This window comes from Podarcis gaigeae (assembly GCF_964106915.1).
Source record: "Podarcis gaigeae genome assembly, chromosome: Z".
NCBI classification, from domain to species: Eukaryota; Metazoa; Chordata; class Lepidosauria; order Squamata; family Lacertidae; genus Podarcis; species Podarcis gaigeae.
The window spans coordinates 23642485-23659988 of NC_139691.1; the positions used below are offsets into that span (position 1 = coordinate 23642485).

At 43.6% G+C, this 17504-nt stretch overlaps 1 protein-coding gene across 7 annotated transcripts in view; it reads right to left on the reverse strand.

Annotated features, from left to right (window-relative positions):
* Positions 1 to 17504, reverse strand: part of ARHGEF9 (Cdc42 guanine nucleotide exchange factor 9) — a 274051-nt gene that overhangs the window by 98325 nt on the left and 158222 nt on the right. The gene's annotated exons all lie outside the window — the stretch shown is intronic.

Sequence of the window (17504 nt, forward strand, 5' to 3'; positions counted from 1 at the left end):
CAGGTTCTAGGCATTGCAGAGGGCTGGACTAGATGATCCTCAAGAGGGTCCCTTCCAACTCTATAATACTATAATTCTAGGGGAAAGGAGCTATAACTCTCTCTCACGGTGGGTCTAGGCACTACTATTATAGATATATCCTACCTGTTGAAGGCTTTGTTTTAAAGGGATCGGAAATTGTGTTCTACCTGAGCTATACATATATCACGTTTCTGTAGGGATGTTTGGCATTTGCTGAAGGATGGAAGCCAACTTGAGTAAAACTTTTGAGAAAGAATGCAGGGTATCAATGATAAAAAGAAACAAAAATTGGGTCAAGCTAGACATTCAGAGCTTTTTGTTCTTTTATTTTCTTTAGGTGTTTGTCCTGGGATTTTCCCTGAGCGCTCCCTTTTGTGGGTTTTGCCGCAGATTCGATTCTGTGGTTGTGACTTTCTGCAGCTTGCTATTCCCTTAAAGGGCCTTAGCTCATGAGCCGGTCGATCCAGGGGCTCCCAGTGTGCGTTGTTGCAGTGGACGAAAAAACCCTCTGCGCAGCGGCCCCACTTATTATTTTCGGGAAACGTTTTGCCTACACGGTTTTTGCCTTTAGCGCTTCTGGCTGCTGAGTTTCTTCCATTTCCCTGGGTTCTGGGAGCAGCAATTTTGAGCGGGTATAGCCACGCCTTTAATTTCAAGAGCCTTGAATTGAGTTTTAGTGGGGGTGAAAGAATTTGAGTTACAGTGATTGTTTTGTTCGCTGTTTAGGCTTTTGAGAGTTCCCTCTCTATAAGCTTGGTGAATCCTACACCCCACCTTCCTAATTTGCTTAAGGCTGGTCGGGGAGATTCCTAGGGCTGGCAGCCATTTTCCCCAGCTTAATTTTGGCCGGAACATTTTGCATCGGTGATAGTGCCATTTCTGGCGGGAGCGCCATCTTGTTTTGGCGGGAGTACCATTTTAACGCCTTAAGTGTTAATTTATTAATTTGTACTTTGGGAGTGCTTATCGAGATGCCTAGTCCTGCTCTCCCTTCAAAAAGGGTAATTAGAGGCCTGTCTCGGTTGCTGGGTTCAGTTCAAGCCCCAGCAGTTCCTCAGCAAACGCTGGATCGTCTGGGTGCTATCATGGCCAATATTGGCACGGACCCTGCGGCCTTGACAAGGTTTAATTCAAAGCTTGAGTCATTGGCTCAGCAGTTTGGGAGGCAGCCTGGCCCCTCCTCTTCTTCTACTGTTTGTGAAGCCCATGGTCCCTCTGATATGAGTGAAGGAAGTGAGGCTTTTGATCCTTCTGGGGCTTTGTTTCCCCAATCGCAGTTTTCCAGGATTCCAGTCCCAGCTAGTCCTAGGGGTCGTCCCAGGAGTATGGGTACTACGGTTCAGCAGGCCTTTTGGTCTGGACTGCTTCATTCACAGTCAGCACCCCTAGGTTCTGGGAGTTCAGGGCTTCCTGCAGCGCAGCTTATGGTGAGTGGAACTTCTTCTCAGTCTAGCACCTCATGTTTTTAGTTCTGTTCAGGTGAAGTCGGTTCATCTGAGGGAGGTGATCAGCATCCACTCTTCTGAGGAGGATCTTCTGGTGCCCCAGGTCCCTTCATCCAGTGGCAAGCGGCAGAAGAGTTTTTGCTCCAAACACAGGGCCAAGAGGTGCAAGGATGGTGATACCTCCTCTTCTACTGGTACGTCTTCTGAGACAGCTGACGATGAGTCAGATGTGGTTCTAGTTCTTTACTGGGGCCACGGTGAAGGGGCTTCGGGCCTTCCCAGGTGGGCGTGGCAGCATAGAGCCAATTTGCACAGGGCTAGGTACAGCCTTCCCCTTGAATGTGTAGATGGCAAACCAGTCAAGGTCATTAAAGTCTCAACCAATGCAGTCAGGGATATTATTCCCAGTGCGCACTTGTCATCTAGGACCCAGAATAGGATTCTCAATGGCCGGTATGTTGACATTTTCAAACTCCTTCCGCCTGAGGAATGTCCGGATAAGGGCAAGCAGGTGGCATCAGGGAAGGGAAAGGCCAGCTCCCTTAAGGTGGAGAGGTCTTTTGAGAAATGGCTCGATGCCTTTCAGGTATTTGCAGGAGTATATCCCAAAAGAAGTCTGCACCTGTGGATTTACCAATCGTTGGTGCGTAAGGCTTTTGCATTGGCTTGTCAGGTGGCAGCTATAGGCTACGATGAAAGTTTTAGACGTTGTGGTGCCAGGATCCCTTCTGCTTAATGGGGTCGAAAAGACCTTGATGTGTGGACTACTTATATCTCTCCGAATTTTGAGAGCAAATCCACTGAGCAAGCAAAATCCAAGCAAGAGGTTAAGAAGCCAGGAAGGTGCCTTATTTGTTGGGAATATAATAAAGGACATTTGGGTGGCGGAGTTAGCCTGTTCCCTGCTTTCCGCTCATCTGGGTGTTCAGCCTTGGCTGACCTATGCTGGAACCCTGGGTCAGCGCTACCTGCATGGCAGGGAGCTAGTCGAACCAGAGCCTATGCAAGCAGTCACTTTCTGTAATCAATAACGTTGTGGCCTAAATTCTGCCAAAAACCAAAAGCAAAATTTGAGTCATGTGTGAATTTATTTAAGGGGGGGGGGAGATTTCTGGGTCTGAACACACAAAGCTATTATCACTTAGCCTAACCTACCTCACACAGTTGTGAGGATAAAATGAATATTCTACATGCTGCCTAGAGTGCCTTGTAAATTTAATTAATTAATGTGCAATCTGCACATGTTCATTCAGATGTGATTGGCATTATGGTAATAGGAAGCTGCCCTATCTGGAGACATCAGGGATTAGACCTGAGACAGATGTTTTACCACTGAACTATCATCCTTCTCCACTGATGAATTCAATGGGGGTTTCGTCCCAAGTAAGTATGCATAGAGCTGGAGTGACACAGAGCAGCCTGAGGAAGTTTAAGGTAAAGGGACCCCTGACAATGAGGTCCAGTCATAATCGACTCTGGGGTCGCTTTATTGGCCGAGGGAGCCGGCGTACAGCTTCCTGGTCATGTGGCCAGCATGACTAAGCCACTTCTGGTGAACTAGAGCAGCGCACAGAAATGCCGTTCCTGAGGAAGTTTACTCCTAAGTAAATACCACGTAATTCTATGGACCTTAGGGCCGGACAACTGTGTGTGTTGTATTGTAGCCTTATGTTTCCACTGCCTGCCAATGCTCAAAGAGCTTCACCTTAAAGTACCTGAAGCCCAATTCAATAATGCTTTTCATGATGATTAAAGCAAGATCAAACTTCTGCAACATTTACTGCACTCATTTATCTACAGACTAGCTGAATGCTAGATATATTTTTTAGAGATTCCACAGAAGATGTACCACATGTTTTCTTTTAAATATAATCATGAAATTTTAAAATAATAAATATACACAGAAATAAAGGCTGAGCTGTACTTTAAGCAAAAAGAAATAAAGATTAGAGATGTTTAATGCCCCACGTGTGTCCATGGTACTATTTTCTATAATCTGATATTTGTACAGAGGAAATGCACATATTAAGCCATTCTGGGTAGATTTGTTCCTGCCATAACATCAGAGAAGTCAGAAGAGGTGACCAAGACATGGAACTAAATGGATGAAGAGCTGAAAACCTCTAAGGCACTTCTTTATTTACCTTCAGTGTTCTCACACTGTCTTCTATTGATTTACTTTAGAGTAAAGTGGATTGAGGGCTGCACAAGTCTCTGCCAAAATAATAAGGTGAAGGGAGAAGGCAAGCAATTCTACTCCTTGCTCTTCTGGGAAGAAAGGAAGCTGCCCTGTAGTAGCAGACCATTCATGGTCATCCCAGCCTCCTGGGGAAGCAAATCCCACAGTTTAACTATGTGCTGCATGAAGAAGTACTGCCTTTTATTGGAGAGCCTCTTTTTGAGGGCATCATTAAAAAGCCCCCAACAATGCAACTTTTCCTTATAGGGGCATTGCTCCAGCCCCCTGATCATTTTGGATGCCCTTTTCAGAATTTTTTCCCAGGCTGTGGCTACCTGCATGATTTCACATCTGGTCTCTGTGATGCCACTGAGTTAGATATGACGCTGTAATGTCACTGACAAAAACCATGTGGGCCATCGTAGCTGACCAGAAGACGAAAGCAAAGGCAGGTAGTTTCAGCTCAACCCTCGGGAACCAATTTTGAAGAATTGCTTAGAATGGCATTTTTATTGTCTTTCAACAGCCTTGCTTAAATGCTCATTTGCAACATGATGTCTGATCTCCTCCTGATTCTGTCGCCTTTAGCTTTAGGAAACCACTAAGATACTACTACAGCAGCCAAAGACAGTTGTCTGCAAGCGTTTAGGAATTGGCGGCCCTCCTCAACTCCATCCAAATCTAGACCATTCATAGTTTCTTCCTTGGCAAGCACTGTCCCTTACTATATACACAGCTCACCCAAGGGCACAATCCACCAAGCATCGGTGCTATGCAAAGACTAACAGATTGCTCAGCAGGCGCTGTCAGTGGAGTGAACCCCCCAAACCACAGAGCTTACCCAAACAAGAAGGGAACTGCCTATCTGCTGCAAATGATTGGACACAGTATGTAAACGACAGCAGCGTGAAACCCTGTTGACCTGGCTTGTAAAGCTTCAGTGCTAATTAATAACAAAACTCAGATGGAGTTCCTAATTTACCATTAATATATACAGCAATCACAGGCGTGTACCCAGCAGGAGCTGGTGGGAGAGACAAAGGAGTCTAAAATCGGTGCACAGAAAGAGCACAGAGGCGCTACAGATCAGCCCTAAAAGTAGCTGTTGATTACAATTTATTTTGTACGTAGGCGGATGAGTGGGTGATAGTGTGTGGGAAGGCAGAAGAAAGGGCATTGCATTTATTTCTAGAAGAAACTGTGATTTTTTTTTTTAAGAGAGTGGGGAGGAAGTTCTCACTCCCCTCCCCTGAGCTCCACCCACCCACACGAAGCATGTTCTTGCACGTAACATGGGAAGGACAGAAAAAGCCACCCTCTTTAAGTTTTCACGCTCTTGCTTCCCCACACTCCCCCCCCCCATTTTTTTGCTTGGGGTAAGGCAGAATGCAACAAAGGTGATGTCTAACGGAAGAGGAGAAGAAAACAAGGCCAGTTGGCAGAACTGCACACCCCAATGGTTCGCTGATGCTAACAGAGGCTGCCTGCAGAGGAAGGCTGGTCTCAGCAGCATTGGGTTATTCCTTTCAAGGCATTACATAAGAGGCTCTTCCTTCATTTATCAGACTGTGTGCTATGGACAATGCAGTCAGAAAATCACACACGTGCCCCAAACACATGGTCCGTAGCAGGCGTTGGAATGCAGGGTGTGGGTGGGGGGATTCAGTGTTTTTTGCATTTTCATGAGAAACTCCCCACTTCACACTTTCTGAACCGATATGAAAGTCAAAACACACCTATCCCCTGAAATTTGTATTTTGCAATGCAGTTCTCCAACCACCCGATGTATACAAAAATGCATATATTAGGGGGAAGTGCTATCCCCTGAAATTTGTATTTTGCAATGCAGTTCTCCAACCACCCGATGTATACAAAAATGCATATATTAGGGGGAAGTGCATACATTAGTGAAAATAGCATACAAAATTTACATTTTATTAGGAAAGATTGCTTGCCCAAATTTGGATTTCTAGTCAGAACTGCATATTAAAAAAATGTGTTTATTGGAAGAAATTGTGATGAATTTTCACAAGAAGTTTTTTTAAGTTTCAAACTGCTACGAAAGTGTGGCAAAAAAATAAAAATATTTTAAGTGTGGGTTAATGCTGGGAAAATGCAAAATTGAAAGCTCATCCCTAAACAGGGATAAGCAAAATGTAGACTGGGATGTACTAGTGGATACCTGAGTGATCTGAAGTAGATTAGCAAGTATTTCTGTCCCCTGTTTATTTGAGATGACAGCAATGAAAGAACTCCTAAATTATATTGCTTGGGGAAAACATGGAGTGGGTTTTATCTATTCAGTCCAGTTCTGATACTCAAAACAAATTCCTGGGCTCAGAATTATTTAATGCTGGTGAATCTCTGGGTTCTAGTAAAAAAAAACAAAAAACAGATCTTTCAAGCCAAAAGTCTGCCCTCCCCTTCTCTACAGCATGGGGCAGTTGGGTTGCACCAAGAAAAGTTTCTCTTCATGCCTGGGAAGACATAGAAAATCCTCCAGGTTAAGGATGGTGATAATGAAACTGTCCTATTAAACGTGGTATTAAACACTATCTCAGGCACTCTGCATTAGGTTGGAGAAAGGCAATTATATTTAAGAGAGTCAGAAGGGACCAAAAAGAGGCTTCACTTTCTATGGCACACACAGGTTTTTCTTTTGTCCCACCAGTCAAAGAGGTTTTGGAATCTGCTAATGCAAGGTGAGCTAATGATCACTGGCACAGGTAGCTTTCAAGGGGGATTAGACAAATTCACTGAGGAGGGGTGGGTCTACTATTGGGTTGTTAGCCATGGGTCTTCACTTTTAGGCATAACATAGCTACTTCCTGTAACCTATGGTTCAAGGAGGGCTAGAGAATCTCAAGGTTCCAATGTGCTGGAATGGTTCAGTACCAACAGGTTCTGATTAACCCTTGAGAAACCCATTCCTTGGCTCAAATCATCTCTCAGGTTGGTCATTACTCTTGCACTTGACAGTGTGGTGCAGTGGTTATTATGGTAAAACATAATAGTAATGAAGCTCCCTGGGCCAGTCATTGTCTCTCACCCAGAACTACCTCACAGTTGATGCAAGCATGAAATGTTATGGGGCAGAACTATGTACCCCACCTTGAGCTCCTTGGAGGAAATGTGGGATATAAATGCAACAGCTAATAAACAAACATCTATTTCTAGATATACAGCATGCATTTAGGTGTACTAAAGGGGGGATCAGCCATCCTGCTTGCCACCTCCCACCATCACTCCCCACAAATTCGCTTGCTGGAGCTTCCCTTTCCCACTCCATGCAACCACGAAGCACCCTTTTCAACTTCCACTTCTTCTCCTACCTGTTTCCATTGGGAAACAGTCAATGAAACCAGCACAATGGCAGGCTAGTCAAATACAGTCTAGAGAGAAATCAAGACCAAAGAACTATTTTTCCTCCCAGCAAGGTTTCAGCATCTTCTCTTTCTTCTTCCTTTTTTTTTCCAAATGGGAAGAGGGATGGACATAATCTAACTACCAGTTGTCTCTTCCCCATTAAGATAATGCAACCCTCTGCTCAAAACTATGGAAATGATATACCTGTGCTTCACAGAGGCTGATGGAGCTGGGGAAACAGCCTTCAAGAAAATCAGAGCCAAAGGGCCAAAAAAAGAGCCTTTGCCTCAACCAAGGGGAAGGTAGCTGTTCCCAACCCATAAATCATTCTAAACCTTTTTCCTTTTTATTGCCTCTTGGTCAACATTGTCCCAACAGGAGCTCATAAACTGCGTTGAATTCTCAGCAGGATAGGAAATGATGATGGAGACCCTGGATATGTTGCAGCAGATTGAAATATGATTGGAAGGAAGCAGCTCAGCCTTTCCTCAAGCACGGGATATTATCGTCTGGATAACTGAGGAGACCATACCCTTTCCAGAATAGGAAGAGAGGAATTTGTCAGTTTCACTTTTTCTCTGTTTCACTGTTTAAGAAATTAAGATAAACAAATGGGTCACAAAACGCATGTTTCAGTTAAAAGTGGGTCTTGGGTCTGAAAAAAAGTTGAAGACGCCTGCCCTAGAATATAGAAATAACTGTGACACAACATATGCGCTTTGTTATTTTTAGGAGGCCTATACTCAATGATCACCTGCAAACATGTTCAGGGTAAAATAATAACTGGGGTGTGTGTGTGTTAATATCCCCACTTCTCTCTCTCTCTCTCTCTCTCTCTCTCACACACACACACACACACACAATGCACCAAAGCAACTTTTAGAAAATCAGGTTTGTACTAGGCCAATTATGTCTAAAAACAAAGGAAGTATAAAAACTCTAATAATGCACATCCTAAAATAAGCAGTTTCCACAAAATAGTAACATGTTATTCAGATTTATTTATCTTTTTCTCATAATATAACCTATCAAAGTTTTTTTAAAAAACATTCACCAGGATTACAAATGTGCATTATAGCCATAGCTGTCAACCTTTCCCTTTTCTTGCAAGGGATCCTATTTGGAATAAGGGAATTTCCCTTTAAAAAAGGGAAACATTGACAGCTATGATTATAGCACATAAAATAAGCTTTGTAATTGCATTTTTTGGACTACGGCTACTGATTGATCCGTAAGGCATTTATCTGTCAGTTTCACATGACCATTTATTCTTTTAAAGAAACAGAATAAATATATATAAAGTATTGTGTTCCCCACATTTGAGTAAACTACTGTGTTTCTATTCTACAAGTATGATTATTTGTCAAGTATGATTATTTGATCACTGTAATGGAGTTGTGACCAAAAGAGAGATTTCACAAGGGCTCTTGAGAGTTTGCTGCCAATCAAAAGACACCAGTAAACAAGTGAAGGATGAATGCATTCTTATCATAATTGACATATATGCAAGATTTTGGAATAGTTATCATCTGAAAAAGCAAACAAACTGTATGCAGGAGTCTAAGGGGACCATCTGGAGGAAAAGTTCTCTAGCAAAAGGCCTGTTGAACTGAATGGGAACTGTGCAAGAACAATCCAAGAACTCTTGTGCAGCACCCATTCATTTCAATGAGGTTTGCTCAGAAGCATTTCTTTCTGATTTTTGCCCTATGGAGCTTGGCATTTCCCCCCAATGGTGGGAGAAGCATATCAACAAGAGACACTATACAAAGGGCATCAACGTATGTCAACTTTACTGTCTTTATGACCGCAGCAACCTAAAGCAATTACTTTGTATAAAGCACAAGACATATCCCCCCTCGCCCTGCAAATGAAATCTGTTTTACTATCGGTATCTTGGATACACTTAAGTTGGTTTGTACAATGCCTGGAATGAACCAATTCCAGTAGCGGTTGCCATGCACCACACTGGGCTAAACTCTGCTGTGCCGTGGCTGTCACCTCTCCCTCTTGTTAAGTCCCAGTGACCCTCTGCGTTGGAAAGCCAGGAGAGCAAATGTGCCTTTGATCACTACTGACTAGTTACTGAGATGTTTCTCACATAGTAAATGTATATATTGTAAAGGTAAAGGGACCCCTGACCATTAGGTCCAGTCGTGACTGACTCTGGGGTTGCAGCGCCCATCTCGCTTTATTGGCCAAGGGAGCCAGCGTCCAGCTTCCAGGTCATGTGGCCAGCATGACTAACCCGCTTCTGGTGAACCAGAGCAGGGCACGGAGACGCTGTTTACCTTCCTGCCGGAGCGGTACCTATTTCTCTATTTGCACTTTGACGTGCTTTCGAACTGCTAGGTTGGCAGGAGCAGGGACCGAGCAATGGGAGCTCATCCCGTCGCGGGGATTCAAACTGCTGACCTTCTGATCGGCAAGTCCTAGGCTCTGTAGTTTAAACCACAGCACCACCCACGTCGTTTGACATTATCAGATTATCAGATCATTTTCGTTAAGGGGAAGCATAAAAATACTTTGAAGAACTAGCAAATTACACTATAGGTATAACTTGCTGCTACTCTACTTGCCCCACCACTGCTTGCTGCTTGCCCTACCCCAGTGATAGGGAACCAGATGTTGGTAGTCTTTTAAAACTCCTCTCTGACTACTGCCCATGCTGGTTGGGGTTCATGGGAGTTGTGAACCCAACAATGCCTGGAGGACCATGAGTTCCCCAGCCCTGATCTACTCCTGAACCATCTCCTCTGGCTCATCCAAGTCCTGTCTACTACTCAAGATCCTCTTGGCTGGAGAAGCAACAACTTTAACCGTGTGCAGTGACATAGCATGGGTTGCCAGTGCCGGGGGCTACGCAGAAGGTACGAAACTGAGCATGCATGTACATTCAACTGCCTCACAGCATCTGAGTCACCCAGGAGATCACAGCCACAGAGATAAGAACTGGATTTGTCTGGAGAGGTAGCTTTCTGGTTCGCATGGAGAGGCAGCTTTGCACCTGGAGCAATCGCCTCTGTGCCCCCCCTCCAGCACTACGCCACCGACGATGTGACATTCTGCATGCAAAGCATGTGTCCAGCCCTTGAATCATAACCACTGATTCATAGGAAGTTACCTTATGCCAAGTCAAACCACCTAGCCCAGTACCGTCTGCTTGGGGGACATTTTTTGCTTCTGCTATCTGAGATCACATTCTGAATGGAGACATCAAGGGTCTCCCAAACACACAACACAGGCTCTGCCCTTTCCCAAAACACTTTCTTAAAAGCTTTATTTCCTTATTTATAATTTGTGTTCTGCTTTTCATTCGAAAATAAATCCCAGAGCAAGTGGCAACAAACATGAAACAAAACCCCCCTAACAACTACAGTGGTACCTCGGGTTACAGATGCTTCAGGTTACAGACGCTTCAGGTTACAGACTCTGCTAACCCAGAAATCGTACCTCGGGTTAAGAACTTTGCTCCAGGATGAGAACAGAAATTGCGTGGCGGCGGCAGCAGCGGGAGGCCCCATTAGCTAAAGTGGTGCTTCAGGTTAAGAGCAGTTTCAGGTTAAGAACAGACCACCAGAATTAATTAAGTTCTTAACCCAAGGTACTACTGTACGAAGAAACCATCTATATACACAAATGGCAAAATATGCATGTGTTAGAGGGGGGCAACCAGTTCTACCTTCCTGGGTGAATCAACGCAGAGTTCCTGGTTCCAAAGAGGCTTTCAAGCCATTCAAGCACACAATTCTGCTTCAAACATTCATGCCAAACCTGAAAAGGTCAGAAGTATGGGGATGAGCAACTTTTCTTTAAAAAGTTTTGGAAGTTCTTTTTTTTTTTAAGATAATGTCCGTTAATTTTAAGAACAATACAGTGGTGCTTCGGGTTATAGATGCTTCAGGTTACAGACTCCGCTAACCCAGAAATAGTACCTCGGGTTAAGAACTTTGCTTCAGGATAAGCACAGAAATCATGTGATGGCGGCATGGCAGGCCCCATTAGCTAAAGTGGTACCTCAGGTTAAGAACAGTTTCAGGTTAAGAAGAGACCTCCAGAATGAATTAAGTTCTTAACCCGAGGTACCATTGTATACAGAAGACACCCATAGTAGAGACCTATTCATTCACCAGGAAAACCTTTTTGGAACGGAAATGTCTCCAACTGTTTCCGGAAACTGCAGTTAGGGGCACTTGACATATCTCAACAGGAATGCCATTCCACAGAATGTGGCACCTACACTAATAGTCCTGCTCCAAGTTACTGTAAAGCAGGCTTCAGATAATCTTTGTAATTTGCAGGTGTAGCTCTCCTATAGAACACAATCACCTAGTGGGTATAAAAGAGGTAAGGCCATCTTTCATTTCCTGGTTGTGGGTTTCTCAAAGGCATCTGGCCACATGTGGAAACAGAACATTGGGCTAGAACTGATTTTCGGTCTGATCCACTAAGGCTTTTTAAAATGCCCCATCACTATTTCCCACTGTAAATCACATACCCTCCAACATTCCTCAGATGAAAATAGGGACATCCTATTCTACATCAGTATGCAGCTGTGGCATGTGTTTCGCTTCCTCCCCTTGCTGCTGCTGCTCCCCGACTTGGCCAAACGGGGCACCTCGAGTAAAGATGATGGTAGGAACTCACAGCATTGAGCAGGGTTTCCCAAACCTGGGTCTACAGCTGTTTTTGGACTACAGTTCCCATCATCCCTGATCACTGGTGCTGCTAGCTACAGATGATGCAAGTTTGGGAATAGCTGGAGACCCAAGTTTGGGAAACATGGGCATAGAGTTATGAAAAGTTAAAAGGTGCACCAAATTCCCTTCCTGTTTTTATTCATACATTTTATCTTGCACCACACGCAGGGGGAGGGGGACCTGCCCATAGAAAAAAACAATGTGCATACCAGCTGCGTGCCCATCTCACAAAACAGAAGCAGAAGGACAAGTAACCAGTCTCTTTTTAAAAAACCAAAACTTTTGCTTATTTGAAAAGGTTTGCAGCTGGAGCATAAATATTTTTTAATAGCACATGGAAAGGGAAAGGACTCAAGATAACTGACGCTTGCAAGCCCCAAGTTATATGCTGTTTACACATCCCTCTCCTCCAACTGGAAGTGAGACTTATTGAGTGGGTGGGGAAGAGGAAGGAACTGAAGGGAAGGTCCCTTGGGAATTTGAGACCAGTGACACTGTGAGAAGCTGTGGTGGCTAGAGGGTTTTCAGGGACGGTCCCGGCATTTTCAAAGCACCTGGAGGGTATGAAATCATGGGTGCCATTAACAACAACCCTATCACTAAAAACAGGCCAAGAAGTTTCCAAAAGTTAACGGCATGGATCGAGGCCTCTATTAGTTATACATGCAATGATCAGTGACCTGCATTTGGACTAGAATGTGCACCCAGATATACAGCCAGTTCAATGGGTTCAAGGAGCACTGCAAGGCAGAAGCAGATCTCATCCCACCCCAGCACCATGTGGCAAAACCTGCTGCTTGAAAATCTCTCCTTTGTTGGATTGGGGGCAATATATTTCTAATTCAAATGCAAATTTCCCTCCAATATATTTTCTCATTTCAAAGTTCCTCCAAAGACTTTTCTTCCTTGCTGCCCCTATTCATTTGGAACTCAGAAACAAGTCGCTGGGTAGGGCAGAGTTGCTACGTTAAGATACATGGCAGGTGGGTTGCTGTTGTTTACCGGGAGGAGGAGCGTTGCATGCTAGCTGGTGCAATTTAAATGCATTGGCAAGAGTGCCAGATTCTTTAGCTGTGATCCCTGCATTGCAGGGGTTTGGACCAGATGACCCTTAGGGTCCCTTCCAGATCTATAGTTCTATGATTCTACGATTTGCACCACAAATCCTCACCACCTCCCCCCCCCTCCTGGTAAGCAGAAGTGACCCAGTTGTTGGGAGGAGTGTGGCTCTGCCTTGCATGACAAGCTGCTTCTGTTGGAACTGTCTTTCAGATCACCTGCCTGATCGTGTTCCTTCAGAACATTCCCCCAAACCCAACTTTGCTATAACTTCCTTGTTCCTACTGCAACTAACCCTAAGCACATATAACTGTCATGTGCATTCAATTCCTTTCCTTGCAAGTTCATCAGGGCAGAGACCTATCCTATTGTACTCGGTAAGGTGCTAGGCGACATTTTTCCACCTTCGCCGCATCAAGCAGTTGGTCCCTTACCTTTCCCGCCCTGACTTGGCCACAGTGATCCATGCGATGGTCATCTCCAGGCTTGACTACTGTAATTCGCTCTACGCGGGGCTGCCCTTGAAGCTGTCCCAGAAACTCCAGCGGGTACAGAATGCTGCAGCGAGGCTCCTCACGGGGTCTCTGCCATGGGAGCATATTCACCCAGTGCTTTTCAAGCTGCACTGGCTCCTGGTGGAGTACAGGGTCAGATTTAAGGTGCTGCTTTTGACCTTTAAAGCCCTTCACGGCCTAGGACCCTCATACCTCCGGGACCGCCTCTCCTGGTATGCCCCACGGAGAGCCTCAAGGTCCATAAATAACAACACCCTAGTGGTCCCGGGCCCTAAGGAAGTTAGATTGGCTTCGACCAGAGCCAGGGCCTTTTCAACTCTGGCTCCGGCCTGGTGGAACGCTCTGGCTCATGAGACCAGGGCCCTGCAGGATCTGATTTCTTTCCGCAGGGCCTGTAAGACAGAGTTGTTCCGCCTGGCCTTTGGCTTGGAGCCAGTTTGATTCCCTCCCTCCCCCCCCCTCTCTCTTTTTTCCCCTTCTTTTCCTTCTCCTCCTGCAATGAGGCTACATTTTAATATTTTAATGTTCCATTATTTTAATTGTTGTGTTTTATTTTTGTTTTTAAGTTTGTAATCATTCATCTTGTTTTTATTATTGCTTGTAAGCTGCTCTGAGCCCGGCCTTGGCTGGGGAGGGCGGGGTATAAATAAAAAATTATTATTATTATTATTATTATTATTATTATGCACACTGATGGTGCTATGTAAATAAGTAAATATGCTTGCAAAAATGCTCACACCTAATATTTATATTTAAACCAGGAATAGGGAACTCCCACTGCACGGCCAGATTTCATCAGGCCCTCTTGGTCCCCTCCTACTCAGCAGCTGTTCAGCAAGGACTTTAATGTTGTGCAAAAAGAGCAACTGCTGCTCCTTCATCTGCTAGAAAATCGAAGCAGAGGGGAAATGTCTTAGCAGAGACAGGTAGAATTATGTTCCTTGCAAAAATGCAAATGTTGTCCATGAATTTTGCAACTGCATGAATGGAATTTTTAGGGTGCAATTGCATTTGAAGGTTGAGGCTTTAATAGCTGTAAGGCAGTTGAGCTGTGCACCTTTATTTTGCATATTTCTTCTGGAATTTGTGAGTTATTTTTGCCTTCTGCACATTCAGAACACATAAAGAATGTTGGGGAGCTTGTTTCTTTCTTTTTTTAACAAACATTGGTTTTTTAAATTATCTATGGAGAAAATTGAAGGTACAATTTTAGTGGAGTTAGTAAGAGTTCAATATATGCTTCAGTTTGAATGGAGAGAGAGTGTGTATGAGGTGTGCATGTGTATAGATGTTTATCTATCCCTATCCATGTTTGGATCTGGCTCCACTCAATAACTTGTTACTGGTTAATGAAATCCTCAGCTTAAAAAGTACTCCCCATTCCTGATTTAGAGCTGTTCTGAAGTGCCCAGAAATAACTTGTCAGACACTGACAGAAACACTAACAACAACACATTAAGGTAGGTGATACTATCCCCTTGTTGCAAAAGTAGGGAGGGAAAAGTATCAGCCTGCCTCAGGCCTCTTGTCAATTTCATGGCTCAGGAGAGGACTTGAACCAAGGAATTCCTGGCTCACAGCCCGCACTCTTAACCAATCTATCAGAGCATCTGATAGCCACAACTGGTGCTTTTTTCATATCTATATCTATATAGATATAGGTACTCTCATTTACCTACTCATATTGAAATACTGTCCCTCAATGAGGCCAAACTTATGTTTAGGGGTATGCGTCCCCATGCGTCCCCCCCCCAGAAAAAAAGCACTGGCCGCAACCCTTGCAATGTGAATCAAACTACACTGATATCAGGGAATCAGATTCAGCATGAATCTCCACTTCCCTCATGCATTTTGAGGACCAGACAATGCAATGAAGACAGAATAATAACTTGCATTTACTCATAAGTTATCACTGCTAACTGCAAAGGGAAGGGTCAATACTGTAGCTATTAATGGCTCAATGATTATTTATCTCTCTCTTTTGCGAAGGCTGTGTGCAGACTTCGGTAAAGGGGCTCCCTAGAAAGAGAAAGGGAGTGCAATCAAGAATCCTTCAGGCTGCCCCAAACTTCTGATATGTGAAGAGGAAGCACAGAGCAACAGTTGTGATGGGAGCAACACTGTGGCCCCAGCAAATTTGTGGCTACGCTCTGGGGCTTAGCCGTGACTGTTGCCTTGAAACGCTTTGCTTGTGCGGCATGAACCACAGACTGTCCGAGCTGCATACTTGCAGGCATCAAATAATTCATCATCATCATCATCGTTACCACCCCCACATTAGAACAGTAACAATTGTGAAAAACACAGGCATCTAAATATTGCTTGGCAAATAAATACTGATTGGTGGGACCGAATGAGACAAAGCCCAGAAAAATTAACATGGAAAAATCTAGTCTATAAGAATTATTGAAATAATCCTCTTAGGAGCAAATCTTCAATCTTGTTCACATAGCAGGGGCACTTGATATGTCAAAACCATTTCTGTGTGCGTAGCTCAGAATACAAGTGTAGCTGCTTAGCAGCATACCTTAAAAAGAAATTTAAAAATCTGGGGTGACAAGCGATTTATTTCTTGAATTTGTATGTCACATTAGTGGCAACAGAACCCTGCGCCAGCTCCACTTTGTATTTAGCATTCTTGTTCAGTCCTAAAGCCAATGTCCCACTTTACCTTACACCCACTGAAAACAAATTAGCATGTACAAATAAAACTAGGGGCATGTATGTGGCTCCCTCCAGACTCACTAACAAGAATGTATCCTTCTCTCGCCTTTCATACCATGAATTCTCCTTCCCCTTCCATAGTCGACTGTGGTTTAGCGATACATTAGCACTGAGTCAAACCATACTTAATGCATATTGTGGTTAAGTAAACCATGGTTTACTCAGAAACCACGGACTGAACTCATATATAAGCATGTGTTTGCCAAATCTGATTAAGAAGAAACCATGGTTAAAATTAACTATGGATACCTTGAGTGTGCAGTGTTACACCAGAGATTAAAACTAAGAAGCAAAGGGAAGGGGATTTTATGAGCAAGAGAAAGAAGAAGGAAGTGCAGAGTGCAAGGTCTTAAGGCTGGCTCCCAATTTACAAAACATAGTTTGCAGGGAGTCAGCAGGGAGACTGGGCTAGGAATGGAAGAATCTATCAATTTCAGATTCTCATTTTTCCAGTCTTAAATTCAGTTTACCCATTTTCTGCTTCTGTTTATGATTGGAGAAGAGAGAATCATAAACAAAAATTCATGTGCATTGTCATGCACACGCCTCCTGATATAAACACTTTTGTACACAATTCTGCCTATGTACATTTTGCAAGCCTTTTCCTCTAATGCATTTTTCAATGCCACTTCCACTAATATACACGCCTGCTCACACATCTCCCTAATATATGCAATTTTGTATACATTGTTTTAATTGACAAATTGCATCATAAAATTCTGATATGCACAAATTTCAAAGGACAACTGTGTTGTTTTTCATGTCTTGGTTTGCAAAGTGCAAACTAGGTCAGTTTGTATTAAAACGCAAACCAAAACTAATTCCTCTCCGATCCCCATACTGGGCCTAAGATAGCTCATTGCATAGTCCAGGCAATTGTAATAACCCTATTATTGTTGCTCATAAAGAAGTTGTGTGTGTGTTTTAATCTCATTCCTTTCCAGCAGGCAAATTCTCTCCTGAAGTCTTAGTGACACCATCAGAATCATTTTCACAGCTGCCTGTTAGGTGGCCCACTAAACAAAGGACATTGTGCATTCAAGGACTTGGAGCCAAAGGAAAGGAGTCATTGAACAGCAGGCACCTGCCTTCCACAGGGAACCAAAAAGATGCCCATGTAAATATATCAGAGTTATCACAACAGAAAACCCAGAAAAATAGAGATTTCTAGATTTGCCATTGTTCAGCAGTGAGCATCCGAAAGATTACCAGAAGCATAGCTCAGTGAGAAATGCCTTCCAGGTCAGCGACAAATGGCATAATAATGTACTATGAATAACATGTCATTTTAAAAAGATCAGCATTGAGAGCCTGCTCTTAGTCTCTTCCTGAAATATAACAGCAAATACAGCCTAGTCTTTTATTTACGTATTTATATTTATAAATAAATTATAAACTATCTTTTGGCCCTCAAACGGAATCGCAGAAGCGTTTACAATAAATACCTCAATACAATAAAGGTGAAGGGTAAGAACATTGTAAAGAGCATTGGATT